This window comes from Arachis hypogaea, chromosome 10 (genome assembly GCF_003086295.3).
Source record: "Arachis hypogaea cultivar Tifrunner chromosome 10, arahy.Tifrunner.gnm2.J5K5, whole genome shotgun sequence".
Taxonomy (NCBI): domain Eukaryota; kingdom Viridiplantae; phylum Streptophyta; class Magnoliopsida; order Fabales; family Fabaceae; genus Arachis; species Arachis hypogaea.
This window is the reverse complement of record NC_092045.1, coordinates 85,013,376-85,020,811: the sequence shown is the minus strand read 5'-3', so window position 1 is coordinate 85,020,811 and position 7,436 is coordinate 85,013,376. Positions and strand designations below refer to the sequence as shown.

Here is a 7,436-nt window from a genome sequence, read left to right as displayed (position 1 = left end):
CTTCCACCATTATTAAAGCCTTGTTGAGGCCTTTGTTGATCCTTTCATGAGAAATTTGGATGATTTCTCCATGGAATTATAGGTGTTTCCATAAGATTCACCCATGTAATTCACCTCTGCCATTGCAGGGTTCTCAGGATCATAAGCTTCTTCTTCAGAAGATGCCTCTTTAGTACTGTTGGATGCATTTTGCCATCCATTCAGACTCTGAGAAATCATGTTGACTTGCTGAGTCAACATTTTGTTCTGAGTCAATATGGCATTCAGAGCATCAATTTCAAGAACTCCCTTCCTCTGAGGCATCTTATTATTCACAGGATTCCTTTCAGAAGTGTACATGAACTGGCTATTAGCAACCATGTCAATGAGTTCCTGAGCTTTTGCAGGCATTTTTTTCAGGTGAATAGATACACCTGCAGAATAGTCCAATGACATCTTAGACAATTCAGACAGACCATCATAGAATATATCCAGGATGGTCCATTCTGAAAGCATGTCAGAATGACACTTTTTGGTCAACTGCTTGTATCTTTCCCAAGCTTCATAGAGGGATTCACCATCTTTTTGCTTAAAGGTTTGAACATCCACTCTAATCTTACTCAGCTTTTGAGGAGGAAAGAACTTGGCCAAGAAGGTTGTGACCAGCTTATCCCAAGAGTTCAGGCTATCTTTAGGTTGAGAGTCCAACCATATTATAGCTCTGTCTCTTATAGCAAAAGGGAAAAGCATAAGCCTGTAGACCTCGGGATCAACCCCATTGGTCTTAACAGTATCACAGATCTGCAAGAATTCAGTTAAGAACTGAAAAGGATCTTCGGATGGAAGTCCATGAAACTTGCAGTTCTGTTGCATCAAAAAAACTAACTGAGGCTTCAGCTCAAAGTTGTTTGCTCCAATGGCAGGGATTGAGATGCTTCTTCCATGTAATTTGGAATTTGGTGCAGTAAAGTCACCAAGCATCTTTCTTGCATTATTGATGTTATTATTTTCGGCTGCCATCTCCTTTTCCTATTCAAAAACTTCAGTTGGGTCCTCTTCATAGTACTGTGCTTTAGCTGCTCTTAGCTTCCTCTTCAAGGTCCTTTCAGGTTCAGGATAAGCTTCAACAAGAATGCCTTTTTCTTTGTTCCTGCTCATATGAAAGAGAAGAAAACAAAGAGAGAAGAGGAATCCTCTATGTCACAGTATAGAGATTCCTTTATGTGAGTAGAAAAAGAGGAAAATAGAAGAAAGAGAAGAAAAGAAATTCGAACACAGAAGAGAGGAGAGGGTTCGAATTTTTGATGAAGAGAAGTGTTAGTAAATGAGTAAATAAATAGAAGAAGATGAGAGGGAGAGAATTTCGAAAATTGTTTTTGAAAAAAAATTAGTGATTTTCGAAAATTAAGAGAAGAAATAAAATTAAAATTAAAATTTGAAATAATTAGTTAATTAAAAAGAATTTTGAAAAAGAGGGAGGTGATTTTTGAAAATTAGAAAGAGAAAAGTAGTTAGGTAGTTTTTGAAAAAGATAAGAAATAGTAAAACAAACAAAAAATCAATTAGTTAGTTGAAAAAGATTTGAAAATCAATTTTAAAAAGATAGGAAGTTAGAAAAGATTTTGAAATTAATTTTGAAAAAGATATGTTTGAAAAGATATGATCGAAAAGATATGATTGAAAATTTATTTTGAAAAATATTTGAAAAGGAAATTAAAAAGATTTGATTTTTAAAATTAAAATTGATTACTTGACAAACAAGAAACTAAAAGATATGATTCTAGAATTTAAAGATTGAACCTTTCTTAACAAGAAAGTAACAAACTTCAAATTTTTGAATCAATCACATTAATTGTTAGTAAAGTTTTCAAAATTTTGAAATGAAATTAAGAAAAAGATTTTGAAAATCAATTTAAAAATTTTCGAAAATAACAAAAGTAAAAAGAAAAGATTTGATTTTGAAAAAATTTTGAAAAGATAAGATTTTTTTTTAAATTGAAATCTTGACTTGACTAACAAGAAACAACTAATTTTAAAAAATTTTTGACTAAGTCAACCCAAAGATTTCAAATTTTATGAGAGAATCAAGGAAAAGATATTTTTATTTTTGAATTTTTAATGATAAGAGAGAAAAACACAAATATGACTCACAACATGAAATTATGAATCAAAACACATGATGCATGCAAGAACACTATGAATGTCAAGATGAACACCAAGAACATTATGAAGATCAAGATGAACATCAAGACTTATTTTTGAGAAATTTTCAAGAAAAGAAAAACATGCAAGACACCAAACTTAGAAATTTTCAATGTTGAGACACTATGAATGCAAAAATGCATATGAAAAACAACAAAAGACACAAAACAAGAAAATATGAAGATCAAACAAGAAGACTTGTCAAGAACAACTTGATGATCATGAAGAACACCATGCATGAAATTTTTGAAAAATGCAAAAGTTTTTAAAACATGCAATTAACACCAAACTTAAAAATTGACACTAGGCTCAAACAAGAAACACAAAATATTTTTGGTTTTTATAATTTTCTTAAATTTTTTTTCAAAAATTATTTTGGAAAAAAGAAAAAGAAGAAAAATTTTTTGAAAGAATTTTGAAAACTTTTTGAAAAGAAAATTATCTAATCTGAGCAACAAGATGAACCGTCAGTTGTCCAAACTCGAACAATCCCCGGCAACGGCGCCAAAAAACTTGGTGCGCGTAAATTGTGATCATCAACAATAGTGCCAATAGACTTGGAGCTCTCAAACGTGAATCACACTTTGTCACAACTTCGCACAACTAACCAGCAAGTGCACTGGGTCGTCCAAGTAATACCTTACGTGAGTAAGGGTCGATCCCACGGAGATTATTGGTATGAAGCAAGCTATGGTCATCTTGTAAATCTCAGTTAGGCAGATTCAAATGGTTATAATAGTTTTCGAATATAAAGATAAGTAAAGCATAAAATAGAGATAGAGATACTTATGTAAATCATTGGTGGGAATTTCAGATAAGTGCATAGAGATGATGTGTTCCTGTTGAATCTCTGCTTTCCTACTGCCTTCATCCAATCCGTCATACTCCTTTCCATGGCAAGCTGTATGTAGGGTATCACTGTTGTCAATGGCTACTTCTCATTCTCTCAGTGAAAATGGTCTAAATGCTCTGTCACATCACGGCTAATCATCTATCAGTTCTCGATCATGTTGGAATAGAATCCATTGATTCTTTTGCGTTTGTCACTACGCCCAACACTCGCGAGTTTGAAGCTCGTCACACTCATTCAATCCCTGAATCCTACTCGGAATACCACAAACAAGGTTTAGACTTTCCGGATTCTCAAGAATGACCGCCAATAATTCTAGCTTATACCACGAAGATTCTGATTAAGGAATCCAAGAGATACACGCTCGTTCTAAGGTAGAATGGAAGTGGTTGTCAATCACGCGTTCATAGGTGAGAACCATGATGAGTGTCATGGATCATCACATTCATCATGTTGAAGTACAACGAATATCTTAGAACAAGAATAAGAATAGAAAATAGTAGTAATTGCATTAATACTCGAGGTACAGTAGAGCTTCATACCTTAATATATGGTGTGTAGAAACTCCACCGTTGAAAATACATAAGTGATGGTCCAGGCATGGCCGAATGGCCAGCCCCCTTGAATGATCAAAAGACCGAATGGTCAAAAGACTAGACCCTAGTACAATAGTAAAAAGTTCTATTTATACTAAACCAGCTACTAGGGTTTACAGAGATAAGTCTAAGTGCAGAAATCCACTTTCGGGGCCCACTTTGGTGTGTGCTTGGGCTAAGCTTGAGCTTTACACATGAAGAGGCTTCTCTTGTGGTTAAACGCCAAGTTGTAACGTCTGTTTGGCGTTTAACTCTGGTTTGTGACGTGTTTCTGGCGTTTTACTCCAGAATGCAGCATAGAACTGGCGTTGAATGCCAGTTTGCGTCATCTAAACTCGAATAAAGTATAGACTATTATATATTGCTGGAAAGCCCTGGATGTCTAATTTCCAAAGCCGTTGAGAGAGCGCTATTTGGAGTTTTGTAACTCCAGAAAATCCATTTCGAGGGCAGAGAGGTCAGAATCCAACTTCATCAGCAGTCCTTTGTCAGCCTCCTATCAGATTTTTGCTCAGGTCCCTCAATTTCAGCCAGAAAATACCTGAAATCACAGAAAAACACACAAACTCATAGTAAAGTCTAGAAATGTGAATTTTGCATAAAAACCAATAAAAACATCCCTAAAAGTAGCTAGATCCTACTAAAAACTACCTAAAAACAATGCCAAAAAGCGTATAAATTATCCGCTCATCATGCGGCCGCACAGGGGTGTGCGCGCGTACGCTCTGGATAGTTTTAAAACGTGTGCGTACGCACAGGATTGTGTGTATGCACAGGTGTCAAAATTTACAAGGTCTGTTCACTCATACAACCTGTGCCAGCGCCCCCAACAGACTAGCCTCCATAACGTGTGCGTGCGCACAGGTGTGTGCGTACGCACAGGTTGCAATTTCTTATTGGAGCGCACGCGCACTAGTTGTGCTATCGCTGCAACCAGTAAGCACTTTCTTGCCTGTGCGTATGCACAGGTCTGTGCGTGCGCACATGTATAAAATTTTGCAGGGTTGTGCGTACACACAAGGCTGTGTGTGCGCACATACCAGAAATCTCAATTCTGCAACTTAGCAAAATTTCATATTTTCAACACCAACTTTGAATGATCATAACTTCCTCTAAAAAATTTCAAATCTTTCAAACTTTATATCGTTTTGAAGAGTTTTCAATAAACTTTAATTCTAAACCAAATTTCAATCGATTTTGAAAACCGAGGCAAATGTTATGATCAGACAAAGTTCATCAAAAACTCAATTTTACCAAACTTCACAATTTCCTCAATTTCTTACCATACACCTTCCAAAACCATACCAAACCATTCAAAACTCCACATAGAGGAAACCAAAACCATACCTTAGCCGATTCCCTATATGCACCAAAACCCAAAATGAGCCCAAGCAAGCTCTCAACTCCAAATCAAGCTTTCAATTTCACTTCAACAAGCACCAATATGTTCCAAAAGCTCCCAAACTCACTGTTATCAAGCTATATACATATAAATCACCACAAATCAACCTAGGGTTCAACATAAACATAATCTCACAAGGGTTTAAGAGCTCTTACCTTTTCCAATAGCTTTGGAAGCCAAAACCTAATGCTAAGCAAGGATTAGAGTGAACCTAAACATCCAAAATCACAAAACTCATTTAATCCAAAGCCCTAATAAACCCAAAATTTTGAGGAGAGAAACTAAGAGGGATTCGAGCTTTCCTTACCAATTTCTTATATGGGTTTTGTAGAGCTCTTCACAAGGAATGCGTAGCCACTGACGACATGCAAATCGGAGCATCATAGCTCGAGATATCGCGAAGAGAAGAGAGGTGTGAATAATGTTCTCTTCTTCCTCTCCTTCCCTCTTTCAAATCTGAAGTGTGTGTGTTTATGAGGTGAGGGTTCATTAAATAAACCTTATATATGTTGGGCTTGGGCCTAACTTGGGTCCGGTCCAACCCATTAGCATTTTTAGCCCGTTTGGCCCAACTTCGGGCCAAACCTTTAAAATTAACGCCCAGTTTTCAACTTCTAACATTTTTCTAAGGTTTTTGACGATTTTTACCTTTTCTTGTGCAGTACCGGGCAGACTTGAACCGGTTCAACTGGTTCAACTACCGGTTCATAATTTTTCACGATTTTTTGTAGAAAACACATTTTCTGACTCATAAAGGCCTACTGAGTCCAAAAATCACCTTTAAATCTTCTAATTCTGTCTCTAACTTTTCAGAATCAAATTTGGGTATTATACTCACTTAATTAACCAGTTGATTAGTTGCGGTTCTTACAAAGTGCACTAGAGCTTGAAGGTTGGTTGTTAGGGGTAGATGGTGGTTCTATTCGAGAAATAAGAGCTTGTAGAGTAGAGGTAAGATCGGTAAGGCTAGAGGTAAGTGAATTCTGAAGCACTTTTTGTCCTTGAAGGATAGGATGGAGTGTTTCATCTTGGTTAGAGGAAGGGGGATAGGTGATTTGAGGGGCTTATGGTTGATTGAATAGAGGTGCTTGGTATTGCCTTTAGTGAGGTGCTCGGTATGGAAGGTTCTGTTGGTTCCGGTTCTGTTGATAGTTGTTGTTATTCCACCTTTAATTTTGACTGTTGTCTCTGCCTCCTTGGTTGTAGTTGTCCCTCCATCCTTGGTTGGAATTGTCTCTCCATCCTTAGTTAGAATTGTCTTGCCAACCCTGATTGTAGTTCCCACCTTGATTCGGACGGTTGTAGCAATTATGGGTAGCCACCAAGGTGTTATCTTCTTGTTGGAGTTGAGGACATTCATCAGTGTAGTGAGAATAGCAAGCGCATATTCCACACACTCTCTGAGGGACTAACTGTTGACAATGTTGCTGTGGAGGAGGTAGAGGTTGTTGTTGATTAAGCTGGAGCTACTTCAGTATATTGGTCATCTCTCCCAGAGTCTTTGTGAGTGCAGCTGTCTCACTACTAGAGGAAACTTTCGCAATAGCCTTGGGATAGTCGTTCCTCTGCCTTGCATTTCGGGTGGACTCAGCTAGATCGTTGATCAGTTGCCATGCTTTTGTCGCCGTCTTGTACTTAGTCAGAGAGCCATTACTTGCAGCATCTAAAAGAGTCTTCTCTTGAGACTTCATGCCTTAGCAGAAATAGTTAATCAACACCAACCGGTCAATCTTGTGGTGGGGACATGAGTATAGGAGATTCCTGAAGCGTTTCCAATACTCGTATAGAGTCTCTGATTCTCCTTGAATAACACAGAAAATCTCCTTCCTCAATCTGTCTGTAACTTTTGCTGGGAAGAACTTGTCCAGGAACTCCCTTCTGAACGAGTACCAATTAGTAACAACAGCTTCCGGTTGAGTGTAGAACCACTCCTTTTTCTTTTCCTCTAGAGAAAATGGGAAGGCGTATAGCCAGATGGCAATCTCATCAGCACCATGCCGCCTAGTAGTTGAACAAGCTATCTGAAAATCCCTAAGATGTTTGGTAGGCTCTTGAGCAGGTAAGCCATGGAACTTAGGCAGTAGATTGATCAGAGCAGTCTTGTGTTCGAAGTCAGCAGTCAAGTTCGGATGACGCGCTTGATATGGTTGCAGTGTAAAGTCTGAAGCTCCTGTTTCCTTGAGAGTAATCCTTTTGGGCTCCGCCATAGTACCTGCACTTAAATCAACAGAAGAGGCATCAATAGAATTAGCAGGTGAGGAACTAGTTTCTTCCTCGAATGACGCTTCAGGTTCAACCTCAGATAAGACTGGTGAATTAGACGAAACCCCTTCACCACCCTTGTAGGCTAACCGATGCCGAGTTCGCCTAATACATGAAATAGTTCTTTCGATCTCAGGATCAAATA

At 37.8% G+C, this 7,436-nt stretch overlaps 1 non-coding gene across 1 annotated transcript; it reads left to right on the top strand.

Moving 5' to 3' along the window:
* The first annotated feature begins 493 nt into the window (after positions 1-493).
* Positions 494-597, top strand: LOC112718679 (small nucleolar RNA R71). Its single transcript, XR_003161009.1, has one exon. It is a non-coding gene; the product is annotated as a small nucleolar RNA R71 (small nucleolar RNA).
* The last annotated feature ends 6,839 nt before the right edge of the window (positions 598-7,436 follow it).